This window comes from Mauremys mutica, chromosome 3 (genome assembly GCF_020497125.1).
Source record: "Mauremys mutica isolate MM-2020 ecotype Southern chromosome 3, ASM2049712v1, whole genome shotgun sequence".
Lineage (NCBI taxonomy): Eukaryota > Metazoa > Chordata > Testudines > Geoemydidae > Mauremys > Mauremys mutica.
Genome location: NC_059074.1, coordinates 158197855 through 158215821, shown reverse-complemented (window position 1 = coordinate 158215821; position 17967 = coordinate 158197855). Strand labels below are relative to the sequence as shown.

The window sequence follows — 17967 nt, the reverse complement described above, 5'->3', positions numbered from 1 at the left end:
TGCCCAGCTTTCTTGTCAATTTCAGGGCTCCAGCATGGAGCCCTGAAATTGACAAGACAGCCAACAGTCAATGTAAGTAACTCAGTGTCTATACAGACACTGTGTCTCCCTAACTACATCAACATAAGCCCCATGCCTCTCGTGAGATAGGGTATGTCTACACTACGGGATTACTCCGATTTTACAGAATTCGATTTTTGGCAACAGATTGTATAAAGTCGAGTGCATGCAGTCACACTGAGCACATTAATTCGTTGGTGTGCGTCCATAGTACCAAGGCTAGCGTCGACTTCCGGAGTGTTGCACAGTGGGTAGCTATCCCATAGTTCCCGCAGTCTCCTCCGCCCATTGGAATTCTGGGTTGAGATCCCAATGCCTGATGGGGCAAAAAACATTGTCGCGGGTGGTTCTGGGTACATGTTGTCAGGCCCCCTCTCCCTCCCTCCTTCCCTCCGTGAAAGCAATGGCAGTTTCGTGCCTTTTTTCCTGGATTACCTGTGCAGACGCCATACCACAGCAAGCATGGAGCCTGCACTGCTGACCGTCACTGTAAGTCTCCTGGGTGCTGGCAGATGTGGGACTGCATTGCTACACAGCAGCAGCTCATTGCCTTTTGGCAGCAGATGGTGCATTAGGACTGAAAGCCATCGTCCTCATACAGAGATGGGAGTGACTCCGCCAGGTCATTTCCCGTTTTCTGCCGAGCACCCAGGAGATGATGAGGGCTTGCAGTCTTAATGCATCATCTTCTGCTAAGCACCCAGGAAATGACGATGGCTAGCAGTCATACTGCACCATCTGCTGCCAGCCTAAGATGTAAAAGACAGATGGAGTGGATCAAAACAAGAAATAGACAAGATTTGTTTTGTATTCATTTGCTCCCGCCTCCCTCTGTGAAATCAACAGCCTGCTAAACCCAGGCTTTTGAGTTCAATCCTTGAGGGGACCATTCTGTGTGACAATTGTTTGTGTTTTTCCTTGATGCAAAGCCTCCGCCTTTGTGGATTTTAATTCCCTGTAAGCCATGTCGTCAGTCGCTCCTCCCTCCATCAGAGCAATGGCAGACAATCGTTTCGCACCTTTTTTCAATGCAAACGCCATACCATGGCAAGCATGGAGCCCGCTCAGCTCAATGCAGCAGTGATGAACATCGTAAACACCTCACGCATTATCATGCAGTTTATGCTGAACCAGAACCTGCAAAACCAGGCGAGGAGGATGCAACGGCAGCATGGTGACAAGAGCGATGAGGACATGGACACAGAATTCTCTCAAACCACGGGCCCTGGCACTTTGGAGATCATGGTGTTAATGTGCTAGGTTCATGCTGTGGAATGCCAATTCTGGGCCTGGGAAACAAGCACAGACTGGTGGGACCGCATAGTGTTGCGGGTGTGGGATGATTCCCAGTGGCTGTGAAACTTTCGCATGTGTAAGGGAACTTTGTGACTTGCTTTCCCCTGCCCTGAAGTGCCAGAATACCAAGATGAGAGCAGCCCTCACAGTTGAGAAGCGAGTGACGATAGCCCTGTGGAAGCTTGCAATGCCAGACAGCTACTGGTCAGTCGGGAATCAATTTGGAGTGAGCAAATCTACTGTGGGGACTGCTGTGATGCAAGTAGCCAAAGCAATCACTAAGCTGCTGCTACCAAAGGTAGTGACTCTGAGAAATGTGCATGTCATAGTAGATGGCTTTTCTGCAATGGGATTCCCTAACTGTGGTGGGGCGATAGATGGAACCCATATCCCTATCTTGGCACCCAGTACATAAACCACAAGGGGTACTTTTCCATGGTGCTGCAAGCACTGGTGGATCACAAGGGACGTTCCACCAACAGCAACATCGGATGGCCGAGAAGGGTTCATGACGCTCACATCTTCAGGAACACTAGTCTGTTCAAATGGCTGCAGCAAGGGAGACCAGACCAGACCAGAAAAGAACTGTTCCCAGACCAGAAAAGAACTGTTGGGGATGTTTACGTGCCTATAGTTATCCTTGGGGACCCAGCATACCCCTTAATGCCATACACAGCTATGAAGCCATACACAGGCAGCCTGGACAGTAGTCAGGAGTTGTTCAACTATAGGCTGAGCAAGTGCAGAATGGTGGTAGAATGTGCATTTGGACATTTAAAGGGTCACCCCCTTGATTGACTCATTCCCTGTAAGCCACCCACCCTCCCCCCTTCAATCACAGCTTGCTTGCAAAGGAAATAAAGTCACTATCATTTAAAAACCATGTATTCTTTATTAATTGATTATAAAAATAGGGAGAGAACTGACAAAGTAGCCTGGGTGGGGTGTGGGAGGAGGGAAGGAAAAGGCCACTTCAAAACTTGTTGAATCCCAGCCTTCTGTTGCTTGGGCTGTCCACTGGGGTGGAGTGGCAGGGTGCACGGAGCCTCTCCCCACACCCACCCCCTGCATTCTTGGTTGTCTGGGTGAGGAAGCTATGGAACTTGGGGAGGGCGGTTAAACAGGGGCTGCAGTGGCACTCTGTGATCCTGATGCCATTCCTGAAGCTCCACCAGACACTGGAGCATGTCCATTTGATCATGCAGTAGCTCCAGCATTGCATCCTGCCTCCTCTGATCTTCCTGCCGCCACCTCTCATCTTGAACATCCCTCCTGTCCTCATGTTCATCCCTCCTGTCCTCATGTTCATTAGCCGCTTTCCTGTACTGTGATATAGTGAAACCCCACTATAACACGATGTTTAGGGTCCAAAAAATTCCATTGCGATAAATGTGGGGTCACGGTATAGCGGGGTTTCAAGACGGTCTGTTTAAGTCAGTGGTCCCCAACGCGGTGCATTGATGTGCGCCGCCTAGTGCCCCTAGTGCCCAGCAGGGGAGAGAAGCCGCAGCCCCGTGCCTGCCGGGGACAGAGAACTCCGAGGCTGCGGGCACCGGTGCTCTCTGTCCCCGGCAGGTGCGGGGCTGCGGCTTCTCTCCAAGCTGGGCACTAGGCAGGGGCACATCAATGTCCCGGCAGGCGCCATGGCGTTGGGGACCACTGGTATTAGGCCTTAAAGGGGAGGCAACTTATGATCGCGTTATATGCGATTTCGCGTTATGGTGGCGCGCGTTATTGCAAGGTTTGACTGTATTATATCCTTCCACTAATTCAGAGGAGCTCTTTCATTGCGGGTTCACTGAATGATCTTAGAGAACATTCCATCTCACGTGCGGTTTTTTTTGCCGCCTCATCTGAGAGAGCCTTCGGGATGGAGGAGGGAGGCTTGAAAAATTTGCAGCTGCGGGAAGGAAAAAAGGGAGAAAAGTATTTAAAAAGATACATTTTACAGAACAATGGGTATACTCTTTCACGGTGAATAACACTATTCACATTACATAGCATGTGATTTCGGTACGAGATCGCATTTTGCATCTTAATATTGAGTGCCTGCGGCTTTGGTGTTAGAGTTCACAGACGCAGGGCCAGGCAACAGAATTTGGCTTGCATGCGGCCACGGTAAGCCATTGTCTTTTGGCTTCTGCAACCTTCATAAAAGCAGCACCCTCCTTTCCCATACCAAGCAAAGCCCGTTGAGTGCTGCGGTTTTCATGTTAACATGCAGCAGCAGAAACCAAACTAACCCACCCACGCCCCGCCCAAATCCAGTTCTCTGGGATGATTGCTTTACCCCTGCCCCCATCGCGTGGCTAGTATCAGGGAAGATCCCTGCTAGCCAAACACGAACAGCTCAGCGCCAATGCCCCCCCACCCACCCACCACTTGGCTAACTGCGGGGAGGATTTCTTTTCAGCCACAGGCAAACAGCCCAGTAGGAACAGCCATCTCTGAATGTCCCTTTAATTAAATTCCCGTATTTCAACCAGGTTACCATGAACGATATCACTCTCCTGAGGATAACACAGCGAGCTAAAGAACGGATGTTGCTTGAATGCCAGCAAACACCAGGACAATACGCTGCCAGTCTTTGTTATACAATGATACCAGATTACTTGTTACTAGCATGGAGCGGTAAAGTGTCCTACTATGGAGGACAGAGTAAGGCTGCCCTCCCCAGAAACCTTCTGCAAAGGCTTTTGGAGTACCTCCAGGAGAGCTTCATGGAGATGTCCCTGGAGGATTTCTGCTCCATCCCCAGACACATTAACAGACTTTTCCAGTAGCTGTATTGGCTGCAAATGCATCCCAAGTCCTCAGTGCAAATTAATCATTAAGAAATGCTTGCTTTTAAACCATGTTTTATATTTACAAAGGTACACTCACCAGAGGTCCCTTCTCCGGCTTCATGGTCCGGGATACCACCTTGTGAGGGTTGGGAGGCTATTTCAGTCAGGCTGAGAAAAAGATCCTGGCTGTTGGGGAGAACGGTGTGCTATGTGCTCTCCGCAAGCTCATCCTCCTCCTTCTCCTCATCTTCCCCATCCGCAAAATCCTCAGGCATGGCTGAGAGTACCTCCTCCTTGGAATCCATGGTCAGGGGTGGGGTAGTGGTGGAGGCCCCCCCTAGAATTGCATGCAGCTCAGCGTCGAAGCGGCATATCTGCGGCTCTGCCCAGGAGCGTCTGTTTGCTTCTTTGGTTTTCTGGTAGGCTTGTCTGAGCTTCTTAACTTTCACATGGCACTGTGGTGAGTCCCTATTGTGGCCTCTCTCCATCATGCCCTTGGAGATTTTTTCAAATATTTTGGCATTTTGTCTTTTGGAACGTAGTTCTGCTAGCACAGAATCATCTCCCCATACAGCGATCAGATCCAGTACCTCCCGTACGGTCCATGCTGGAGCTCTTTTTCGATTCTCAGACTGCATGGTCACCTGTGCTGATCAGCTCTCCACGCTGGGCAAACAGGAAATGAAATTCAAAAGTTCGTGGGGCTTTTCCTGTCTACCTGGTCAGTGCATCCGAGTTCAGATTGCTGTCCAGAGCAGTCACAATTTGGACCAACAGTGTCGATTTCAGCGCTACTCTCCTCGTTGGGGAGGAATACAGAAATCGATTTTAAGAGCCCTTTATGTCGAAGTAAATGGCTTCATTGTGTGGAGGGGTGTAGGGTTAATTCGATTTAACGATGCTAAATTCGACTTAAACTCGTAATGTAGACCAGGCTGTAGAGTTATATTGATGTAGTAGGGCACTTACATCAGTGGGACAAGTCTGTAGCGTGTACACTGACATAATTAGGTCAATGTAAGGCAGATTATGTCGACCTAACTGTGTGGTGTAGACCAGGCCTAAGAAGACAATGCAACGCCTTTACTCTTACCTCAGTGGCTGGCTCATTTGAGGATCCTCTTCTCAACAAATTCACAGATAATATACATTACATCCTTCAAATCTTTACTAAGTTGGGTCTCCAGGTAAACAAAGATAATTCATCCTTAGTACCATCCTAGAAGACAGAATTTATAGGAGCACTTCTGGACTCCACAGCAGCTTACCTCGTAGTAGGTTCAAAATCAAAATTATAAATAATTTACTAATAATTCTCAGACAGCAGTACGAATGTGTCTAAAAATACTAGGTCATTTCATGCACATTCATCACTCCTCATACTAGACATCACCTTTGCTTTATGCAAGGCTGGTTGTAGTCATCTACCTACCAAGCAAACACCATCCAGATATGGCAGTGCAGATTCCACAGTAGGCCCTATCATCACTAAACCACTGGAAGTAATCAGTCCAAGTATGCAGAGGTGTTCCGTTTTCTGCCCACAGTGGGCCCCCTCTGCCCACAGTGATGTTAGTAATGAATGCTTCCAACCTCTCATAGGGAGCATACCAGAATCAACCTTAGACCCAGGAACTATGTTCAATAAACAGGTCTCAGCTTCATAAATACTTTAGAACTGAGAGCAATCTGCATAGCATGTGTGATGTTCCCACCTTTAATACAAGGCAAAACAATACAAGTGATGAAAGATAACACTATAGTTCTATATTAACTGATGAGGAGGACACAGATCTTCTCAACTGTACCAAGAACCTGTTCACCTATGGAGCTGGTGCATCAGATTTCAGATTACCTTGATAGCCATTCATCTACCAGGATCAGTGAACAGAGGATCAGTTGAACAGACACTTTCCTTTTGACCATAAATGGTCTATTAAGGACTCAATCTTTCAAATGGAGTCACTCAATTATAGACTTGTTTGCCACAAAATCAAACAGAAAATGCTGCATCTTTTGCTTTAGAGGGAGTCTGAGCCCAGGATTGCTATCTGATGCTTTCCTTATCTCTTATTCCCAAGATAAGATGTACACCTACGACCAGTTCCTTTAATTCTGAGAACATTGAAAAAGTTCAGACAGGATGCAACAAAGTTGCTATTGATAGCCCAGTGAGGCCCAGACAGTTTTGGTTCAAAGACCTGTTAAGACTCTTGATACAAACCCCAAAAACGTGGCCTCTGGATTTGGATATAATCTCCCAAAACCATGAGGAAGAACCTTTCATCCAGATACAGAGTCTCTGCATCATACAGCCTGGATGCCAGCTGCCTAACTGACATTGAGAAGTCATGTTCCAAAGACATCCAAAACATCCTGATCCATAGCATAAATGATTCCAGAAGACTCACTTGCAGTTCCAAATGGAAGCATTTCACTGTTTAGGTGAAATAGCATTTCTCTCCATTTTAAGATGACATTCCCTTTATTTTGGATTACTTTCTCTCTTACAGTGCTTTGGACTTTCGGTTAGCTCTACAAGAGTACATGTAGTGGCTATATCTGCTTATCATCCTCCAATACATAACCACACTGTATTATTATACCCTACAGTGTCTAGATTCCTCAAAGTGTTGATATATGTATTCCCTCCAGGCAGGATAGGATCTCAATGTAGTGTTGGCTGGGTTCATTGGACTCCCATTCAGATCAGTAGCATCATGTTCCCTATACCACCGTTTCATGAAAACAGCTTTCTTATGGGCAACTACCTCTGCACTTAGGATAGGAGAATTGCAAGCTCTGATATCAGGCCCATCTTAAACTACTTTTTCAAAAGGATTTGGTACAGCTTGTGGTTTGAATTCACCTGCAAATAGCAAAACTAGTTACGTTCTCTGGGCTTGATGGCCATTTCCTTGCTCATAGAGGCACATCCAAGTGTTAAGAGGTGTCATATTTTTAACAGGACCACCATTTCCAATTCAAAATGTTGTCTTTTGAGCGGACATAGGCGCACCATAGGTTTGCCAAGAACGTAACAGTGATAAATGTCCATCTCCCGATTGGGAATACATGTATTTCCTTTATCAGAGAGGTAGCCATGTTAGGCTGGTTCTGTAAAAGCAGCAAAGAATCCTGTGGCACCTTATAGACTAACAGACGTTTTGCAGCATGAGCTTTCGTGGGTGAATACCCACTTTGTCGGATGCAAGAGTGGAAATTTCCAGGGGCAGGTGAATATAAGCAAGCAAGAAGCAAGCTAGAGATAACGAGGTTAGATCAATCAGGGAGGATGAGGCCCTGTTCTAGCAGTTGAGGTGTGAAAACCAAGGGAGGAGAAACTGGTTCTGTAGTTGGCAAGCCATTCACAGTCTTTGTTTAATCCTAAACTGATGGTGTCAAATTTGCAGATGAACTGAAGCTCAGCAGTTTCTCTTTGAAGTCTGGTCCTAAAGTTTTTCTGCTGGAGGATGGCCACCTTAAGATCTGCTATTGTGTGGCCAGGGAGGTTGAAGTGTTCTCCTACAGGTTTTTGTATATTGCCATTCCTAATATCTGATTTGTGTCCATTTGTCCTTTTCCTTAGAGACTGTCCAGTTTGGCCGATGTACATAGCAGAAGGGCATTGCTGGCATATGATGGCATATATTACATTGGTGGATGTGCAGGTGAATGAACCGGTGATGGTGTGGCCGATCTGGTTAGGTCCTGTGATGGTGTCGCTGGTGTAGATATGTGGGCAGAGTTGGCATCGAGGTTTGTTGCATGGATTGGTTCCTGAGCTAGAGTTACTATGGTGTGGTGTGCAGTTACTGGTGAGAATATGCTTCAGGTTGGCAGGTTGTCTGTGGGCGAGGACTGGCCTGCCACCCAAGGCCTGTGAAAGTGTGGGATCATTGTCCAGGATGGGTTGTAGATCCCTGATGATGCGTTGGAGGGGCTTTAGCTGGGGACTGTATGTGATGGCCAGTGGAGTCCTGTTGGTTTCTTTCTTGGGTTTGTCTTGCAGTAGGAGGCTTCTGGGTACATGTCTGGCTCTGTTGATCTGTTTCCTTATTTCCTCGTGCGGGTACTGTAGTTTTGAGAATGCTTGGTGGAGATTTTCTAGGTGTTGGTCTCTGTCTGCGGAGTTAGAGCAGATACGGTTGTACCTCAGTGCTTGGCTGTAAACAATGGCTCTTGTGGTGTGTCCGGGATGGAAGCTGGAGGCATGAAGGTAGGCATAGCGGTCGGTAGGTTTTTGGTATAGGGTGGTGTTAATGTGACCATCACTTATTTGCACCGTGGTGTCTAGGAAGTGGACCTCCCGTGTAGATTGGTCTAGGCTGAGGTTGATGGAGGGGTGGAAGCTGTTGAAATCGTGGTGGAATTTTTCCAGAGTCTCCTTCCCATGGGTCCAGATGATGAAGATGTCATCAATGTAGCGTAGGTAGAGAAGGGGTGTGAGTGGACGGGAGCTGAGGAAGCGTTGTTCCAGGTCGGCCATAAAAACATTGGCATATTGTGGGGCCATGCGGGTGCCCATAGTGGTGCCACTGATCTGGAGATATATATTGTCATCAAATTTGAAATAGTTGTGTGTGAGGATAAAGGCACAGAGCTCAGCAACCAGTTGTGCTGTGGCATCATCAGGGATACTGTTCCTGACAGCTTGTATTCCATCAGTGTGTGGGATGTTTGTGTAGAGAGCCTCTACATCCATGGTGTCTAGGATGGTGTTTTCTGGAAGGTCATCAATGCATTGTAGTTTCCTCAGGAAATCAGTAGTGTCACGGAGATAGCTGGGAGTGCTGGTAGCATAGGGTCTGAGCAGAGAGTCTACATATCCAGACAGTCCTTCAGTGAGAGTTCCAATGCCCGAGATGATGGGGCGTCCAGGATTTCCAGGTTTGTGGATCTTGGGTAGTAGATAGAATAACCCTGGTCGAGGCTCTAAGGGTATGTTGATTTGTTCTGGTGTTAGTGTAGGGAGTGTCCTGAGTAGATGGTGCAGTTTCTTAGTGTATTCCTCAGTGGGATCTGAGGGAAGTAGCCTGTAAAATTTGGTATTGGAGAGTTGTCTGGCGGCCTCCTTTTGGTAGTCAGATCTGTTCATGATGACAACAGCACCTCCTTTATCAGCCTCTTTGATTATAATGTCAGGATGGTTTCTGAGGCTGTGGATGGCATTGCGTTCTGCACGACTTAGCTTGTGAGGCAAGCGATGTTGTTTTTCCACAATTTCTGCCTGTGCACGTCGGCGGAAGCATTCAATGTATAGGTCCAGACTGTCATTTCTACCCTCAGGAGGAGTCCATGTGGAGTTCTTCTTCTTGTGCTGTTGGCGGGAGGGTAACTGTGTATCAGTGCGCTGTTCAGTGTTGTCCTGAAAGTATTCTTTGAGTCGGAGATGGCAAAAGTAGGCTTCTAGATCACCGCAGAACTGTATCATGTTGGTGGGGGTGGCAGGGCAGAAAGAGAGTCCCTGAGATAGGACAGACTGTTCTTCTGGGCTGAGTGTGTGGTTGGATAGATTGACGATATTGCTGGGTGGCTTAGGGGTACCACGGTTGTGGCCCCATGTGGCAGGTAGGAGGTATTTCCTTTGTCTGGAATATTGATTTCTCAAGGATAGCATCTTGGAAGGAGTCCAAGGATTTGTTCATATCCCCACTAAAGTGCTGAAGTCACTACATTTCTTTTTTAGAATGATTGTCTTTATGGAGTCCCCTCTTGGTTTACGTGTACCCTGTGCATGCGAGATGGGATTCTTTTGGCCAGCTGTGTGTACTGGGGCTGCTTCTCTAGCTTAGGTGCCATCACACTCCTTCCCTCCCACACCTGAGGCATAAAGGGCAAAGCTGGTCCAAATTTCTCTCAGTTCCTTCTTAACACTCATGTCAGTTCCGCAGAAGCCCTGCAGTTTGCACATATTCTGCACACTATGCGATTTACTTAGCCTTGTATGTAATAGTATAGTGTAATTTGTGTGGTTTCTCTTTTTCGTGCTGTCAGGGTTCCCTCCCCACTCTGAACTTTAGGGTACAGATGTGGGGACCCTCATGAAAGACCCCCTAAGCTTATTTCTACCAGCTTAGGTTAAAACTTCCCCAAGGCACAAATTCTCCCTTGTATCTTGGATTAGGTAAACGCTGCCACCACCAAGTGATTCAAACAAACATTTAGGGAGGGCCACTTGGAGTCCTATCTCCCCCTTAATATCCCCCCAAGCCCTATGCCTCCTTTTCTGGGGAGGCTTGAGAATAAATAAGATGAGCATAGACCAACCTTGGGGTTTTTAGGACACTAAAAAAAACAATCAGATTCTTAACAAAAACAGAAACTTTATTAGAAAGAAAAAAGATAAAAGAAGCACCTCTGTACAGTTAGAATGGAAGATAATCTCACAGGGCAATCAGATTCAAAACAGAGGATTTCCCTCTAGGCAAAACCTTAAAGTTACACAGCACCCCCCCCCCAAAAACAGGAATATACCTTCCTCTCAGCACAGAGAAAATCAGAAGCCAAAACAAAAGATAATCTAATGCATTCCCTTGCTAGTACTTACTAATTCTATAGGAGTTGGATTGCTTGCTTTCTTGATCTGTCTCCGGCAAGAGCCACATGGAACAGACAGAACAGCGCCTTTCCCCCCAACCCCAGATTTGAAAGTATCTTGTCCCCTTATTGGGTCAGGTGCCAGCCAGGTTACTTGAGCTTCTTAACCCTTTACAGGTAAGAGGATTTTGTGCCTCTGGCCAGGAGGGATTTTATAGTACTGTATACAGAAAGGTGGTTACTCTTCCCTTTATATTTATGACAAATGCGTACTGTGGGAGGGGGAGGGAATTAGATACATTTTAATTAGCCTTGATATTGGTCTTCCTCTCCGCCACCCCTACCACTCCCAGCCATACAGGGGTACTAACATTATGGCAGAAGGTAAGTCACCAGTGTTTAATGTCACTCGTATGATTCTTGGATGCCCATTAAGAATGGGACCTTCCAGTACCTTCTTTTTCTTGAAGAAGGATACATCCTTGAGAGATGTTTTATCTGTTGCTCTTTCACCAAGCATACTCAGAGAAAGATGGAGGCACAAATGAAATTTTTCCGCCTAGAGAATTGATGCAAGCCTTCTCAGACTTTGAGAGAGAAGAGCTACAGCCAGGCTTCAGACAGTGGGCTGGTGAGCCGTGATTCATTTTGATCTCTTGAACTACATACACTCACAAGAACCGTTCAGTCACACTACACTGGTATCAGTGTCTGATGAGCAGAAAGAAGCACCAATCCAAAGATGAACCTCAGGCACAGGTTGCCATTCCCATTACATGGCAAGAAACAGAAGACTCATCAGCTGCATGACTTCTCTTGGGCTCATTTATCCAACAGCCATAAGCCTGACAAGACCCATGCCAGTGACCCAGTACTGACTTCCAAGACAGCACGTTTGGCACTTTCTAAATCAGCAAATTGCTGCCCTCGATACCAACCCTTTGGTACAGACTATGGCGCTAACTGCCATGGTACTCAGAGCCTCATTACAAGTGCCTCTATGATTGTAGCCCCAGTATCTTCCACCTCAGTACCAACTACATCAATGGTATCCACTATTTCAGTTCTGAGAAACTTATTGGTGGACTCTGTAGTGGAGTCTCCTCTCTTCAAAAAAAAAATAAAGAGAGGTGATAGCTAAACCACCAACCTTGTAGCCACTGGTACTGCAGGTCAGAGAGGTATCCCTGGTAGTGACCTTTCCTATACAAAGATGGTACACATGAAAGACCTGTCCCTTTCTTAGAGGAGGTGGTGTAATAATTGGGTCCTAGCACGCCTACTTTAATTGTTAGCCTAACTGATAAAAATTGGGTAAAGTTTCAAAAATTGTTACCGTAATTGTTATATAAAACTATTTTTAACAAGTTAAAAAGGATACAAAAAACTAAATTTAAACAAAAACGGTCTACTATTACCACTCAAGGACTGTGTTAAAATTATGACTGGTAAATAAGAGAAGTAAAAAATGAAAATTCAATAAGTCAATATTGGTGTGTCAAAATTAGGCCTAATTAATGGACAAAATAATGAAAGGATAGATTATTCCACTCATCACCTTTTTGGAGCCCTTTAAAAGAGACTTTGGGGGAGAAGAGGGAGAACTTTTTACGATCACCACAGGTGTAGCAGAAAAATTGTTTCCATAACACCAGACCTTAATACTCTGATGGGGACACTAGTCTAGGTAGTAAAAAGAGGTCTGGGCTTCATAGGGGGTCACCCTATCTGGTACCTCCCATGTGACTTCCAACTCAATATTTCTACCCATTCCAGTCACGGTTTATTTGGCACCCACAGGTGTACAGCCAGACTTCAAGAAGCCTGCTTCATCAACTGTCTCTAGGGCTAAATCATCCTCTCCAAAGAGACAAATCAAGTAACTCATTACAGCCACAGATACTTGAGAGGCAGGAGAAGAGTGAATAAGAACATCAGCTACCAGGGGGAAAGCATTCAATTTCTGCTATGGTTTGCTCACTGTCCCCTAACAAGTCAGTGAATCCACCCCCCTCAGCTGGTGAGTTTAAGGAATTCCAGGACCTCATGAAACACATGGTAAAAAGCTTAGGCATACATCCCTGTCATCTCAAAAAGAGCTGACAGGAGGCACTGAGTCCCTGCTAAATGATCTGAGTATTTCTAGATATTCAAGAGCAAGTTCTCTCATAGTGGTAGCAGTACAAGAGATCAAAACATCGAGCCCTTCCAAGTCCACATTGAGCAAAATGGACCCAAAGAAATTGAAACTCTTTAGCCTTAAGCTGTATTCATCAACTATGCTCCAGAGGTATGGCTAACTATTATGCCCTCCTCTCAAAATAAGATTTTTTTAATTGAGACAATGTCTCAATTTATAGGCAACTATCCAAAGAGTAGTAAGCGGAGATGAAATATACAATGGCAGAAGGACATCTGACTTTATGTACTTCTCTATTGTCATAGCTTCAGTCCTCAGGGATCCCCAGGCAGATCCAGGCAACAATCGAGGACCTCACATTTGAGAATAATGAACTTTTCAACAACAGGACAGAGGAAGCACCCTCTAAAGGATTCTAGGGCAACTCTGCATTCTTTGAAACTCTACATCCCAACTCTAAAGAGGAAGTGGCCATGCCAGCATACTTTTGACAGCACTCCTCTGTCAAATATTACAATAAGCCACAGAGGACCTAAGAGCCACTGAAGAAGAGACAGAGATTCCTGTGAAAATGACCCTCTACCTCCTTTGCTGTCCCACGGTTGACTCCAGCATTGAGATCCTACTAGAACCACTTGAGGATCTTTTTTGTTCTACCCTCACACCATCCCTTGGGAACAACCATTTTTATTTTTGAGAAGTTTGGGCAAGCATTACCTCAGACTAGTGGGTCCTAGAGATCATAAGCAAATCCCTTCCCTGTCCTTTTTCAGAGAGCCTTCTCACAAGAGACTGTTAAAACAAGTAAACTCCTTTCTATAGCTGGGAACTGTGAAGGAGGAAGTGCCCTTACATTTCAGGGGAAGATGCTTTTATTCACATTATTTACTGATCCCAAAGAATAACTATTGGGTTTGTGGCTTAGCCTGGACCTTCAGTGCCTCAAAATGTTCATCCATTGTTTCAAATTCAGGATGGTGACTCTAGCCTCCATAAATTCCCTCATTAGATCATCAGGACTGGTTTCCTGCTCTTTGCCTACAAAATGCCTGCTTCCATATATCTATCCACCCAACCCACAGAAATACCTCAAATTCCTTTAGGAACATTCCACTATCAGAATAGGGCTCTGCCCTTTGGGCTATCTGCAGCATCGAGGGTTTTCACCAGGTACCTTGCAGTATAGGCAACTCATCCAGGTAGATAAGGAATCCAGATCTATCCTTACCTCAACAACTAACTGATTCGAGGAAGAACTTCACAACAGGTGACTGACTCAGTCCAAGTAATTCTAAAGTTCTTTGCCTCGTTTGGTCTCAAAGTTAATAGACAAAAATCCACACTCAGTGATGCATAGATAGAGTTCATAGGAATCCTATTAGACTGCAGATAGTGATAGCTTATCTTCCAAAGGGAGAGCCCAGACAATGGCAAGGCTTATCAGTCAACTTCAAGTTCACCCAAGAACATCAGTGAAAGCATGTCTCAGACTTCTAACACACTTTACCTCATATACTTATGTCACCTAGCATGCCAAACTTCACCTACACTCCATGTAAGGGTGGTTGAAATCACTGTGTCTACCCAGAAGACACTTTATGGACTTGATGGTTATGATACCACAAGAAGTCATCATTAAACTAGTGGAAAGACCCTTCTCAGGTGTGCAATGCAGTACCCTTCTTTACACCTCTACATACTAAGACTCTAGTGACAGACAACTCCACTCAGGGATGGGGAGAGATCATCTAGATCACCTTTAAATCAGTAATAATTGCTGATCTCAGAAGACTGGGTATCCACGTTTTTCCATATCTGGATGACTGGCGAATCCAGAGTCAATCCAGTCTGCAAGTTTTGGACAATATCCTTCAAATTCAGTTTCTCTTTGCTCAGTTCGGCCTGAAAATAACCAGTGACTAGTCAGTTCTGTGTCCTGTGTAAAGAATAGAGTGCATTGGGGCCATTCTGGACTCCACAATAGGAGATTGCCTATCTGCCTCCAGAAAAAAAAGTCCAGCTAGGCTCAATTTATGCAATAATCTGCAGGTTTATCCAAGAACTGCAAGATCTTGCCTCAGGTTGCTTGACCACCTGGTCTTCTGCATTTACGTGACTCAGCATGCCAGACTTCACCTGTGCTGAATGCAAAGGTGGTTGAAGTCTGTATCAGCCAAGAAGACATCACATGGACATATTCACATTGCATCTTGAGTCCTGGCCTCATTAAATTGATGGATGAATCCAGTGATGTATATTGCAAGGTGATCCCCTTTTCTCCTCCAGTTTCATCAAAGATGCTATTAACAGATACATCCACTCTGAGCTGGGGACCATACCTGGATGATGTGCAAACACAAGACTTGTGGACACCTCAGGAATCAGCTCTTCATTTACACAACCTAAAGCCGAGAGCCATTTATTGAGCTTGCAAAGTCTTCCTATTATTCAACAGGGGCCTCACCATAAAGATTATACCACACAATATGGCTGCAATGTTTTATCTGAACTAACAAGGCAGGTCAAAATCCACTCAGTTGAGTCAGGAGGTATGTGTCTGGAACTTCTACATTTGTCATCAGGTCACTTTCAAAGCATCTGATCTCCCCAGAGCGCAGAAAGTTCTGACAGATTGCCTCACCATAAAATTAATCAACAATCACAAATGGACTCTAAAGGATGAGGGGTTTCAAATGATTTTCAGCAAATATGGTTTTCCCACCTTAGATCCATTTGTTATCAAAGAAAACAAGAAGTGTCATTGTTTCTGTGGCAAAGGAAGACAGAGTTCAGGGTCAGTTTCCAATGCATTCCTGATTTCATGGTGCTTGGAATGTCTATATGTATTTTCTCCAATCCCACTGATTCCCAGAACCATCAGAAAATTCAAACAGGAAGTAGCTAGTATCATTAATAGCCCTGGAGTGGCCAACACAGTTTTGGTACTTAGACCTTCAAACCTCATCCATTCAACCTCCCAACACCTTACTGTTACTCTGAGGCGTAATCTCTGAGTCATAGTCAAGTCTCCTTGCACTCTGCACATCACAACATGGACATTGAATGGTTAACTCATCAGAAAGTCTGTTCAGCCATGTACAGAACATTCTCAGTGAAAGTAGGAAAGACTCTACTAGGAAAACTTACCAGGCTAAATGGAAGAGATTTTCGATATGGGCTCATCATCATCAGTTATCGCCTTCCACAGCTCAGGTCCTAGACATGTTAGAATAATTCCTGGAATTCAAAAAATTCAGTCCTGTAAATTAGTTTGGTGAAGGTTCACTTAACAGCCATCTTTGCTATTCACTCTGTTATTCATGGACATTCTGTTTTTTCCCACCCTATGGTCACAAGATTTTTAAAAGATCTGATATGAGTTTAACCCCCCATAAGAAAACCAATCCCTTCCTGGGAACTTAATTTAGTCCTGGCAGATGTGACAGGGTTGGGACTCACCACTGCAGCGCCTCCTGCTGGCACGTCTGGGAATTAGCTCTGTCCTCTGCAGGCACCCTCTGCTGGTGGTGTCCCATCCGTCGTCTGCTCCCCTGTTGGTGTCTGGACCCGCGTTGCTCCCCGCTCGGCAGCGGCCTCTTCAGGACACTGCCCTCCGGCATGCCTACAGCTCTGGACTCATCCCCTTCCAGGGGTCTGGTGTTATCAGAAGACCTCCATCTGCACCTGTTCTAGTGGCCGGCTGCAGCCTCAAAGTCTAGCCCCTTTGTCACAGGAGCCAGCCACAGCCTGTATCAGGCCACACTCCTTCTCAGCCAGGTGTAGTACAAGGGGCAAGGTGGGACCCAGGCCCACCCGCTACTCTGGGTCCCAACCCAGGGACCCTCTAGCAGCAGTCTTCCTGCCCTCCTTCTCTCCCCTTGTCAGACTTTTGTCCCTGGCCACTTCCCGTTTGACCCTGTCCACCTGCTTGTCCCTTTGTAACAAGGCCTGCAGCCTGGGGTTTTCCTTGGCTGGAGCTCTCCAGCTTCTTCTGCCCTTCCCCAGCACTGCTCTGTCTGAGGTGCTACCTTTCAGCCTAGGAGCCAGTCCTCCTCCCTTGGCAGTCAGGGAGAGACTGCCTTTCCACCTGCTAGACAGCCTTTATATAGAGCCTTACCCGGCCCTGATTGGCTACCTCTGCCCTGCCTTGATTGGCTCCTAACAGGCCTCTGTTGATTGGCTGCCGGCCTGTGCAGCCTGAAAGGCCTGTTCCAGCCTTTTTCTCAGGGGGTGGGGCACTGCCCCACCACAGCAGGTCTCATGATTCCACCTTGGTCTATTTCACTTATCAGCAAAGAGCATTTTTGTTGGCAATAGCATTAGCAAGGAGATTTTTGGGGAGTTACTGTAGCTGATGGCAGGACATCTATATAGTTTCTTCCATAAAGCTAATGTCTCATTAAAGGTCTGTTCCAAATTCTTACTGAAGGTGGGTTTCGATTTTCACTTGACTCAGGTCATTAATCTGCTGATGTTTTTTCCTGAAATCCCAAACTCACAAGGGTGACGAGACTGCATTCTTTAGAGGTCTATAGGGCACTTTCCTTTTACATAGATTGAATGAAACAGTTCAAAATGTGTCTCAGGCTCTTTCTTGTATATGAAGAGACAATGAACAGTCAGACTGTTGTGCCTCACAGAATCTATAACTGGATCTTGCTGTGCAACAAAATTTGTTACGAACTGGCTAATGCAAGTCCACCCCCTAGGATTATTGCCTATTCTACTAGAGCTCAAGATGCCCACTCTCTCTAAGGAATGTTCCTATTGTGAACATTGGTAGGTCTTGCTTCCACAATGGTATAATACTGAGTGAATGTGGGGCTGTATCTAGAGGTGATGTGAACTTTGGGAAAAACGTTCTATAGTCTTTGTTTTAAAAGACTACTGGTTCTCACTTCCAACATGTCTATTGCTTGGGTGTCATCAACAATGGAATATATATGTGGACATGCATTCGAAGAAGAAAGAGTTACTTACCTGTACACACACATTCCACAACGTGCCCTACATTTTTGCTACTATAGAGTCTATTTTCATAAGGATTTCAGTGATGAAGGAACTGGGGGTGGGGCAGTTTGAGTGGCCCAGTCTTTTATCCCCTCAGCTGGGGGCATGAGGACCCTGAGGTCACCTGCCTCACCC

General features: G+C 45.8%; 1 protein-coding gene across 1 annotated transcript in view; it reads left to right on the top strand.

Moving 5' to 3' along the window:
* The window catches only part of DNAH14 (dynein axonemal heavy chain 14), a 471830-nt gene that overhangs the window by 296149 nt on the left and 157714 nt on the right, over nt 1-17967 (top strand). The gene's annotated exons all lie outside the window — the stretch shown is intronic.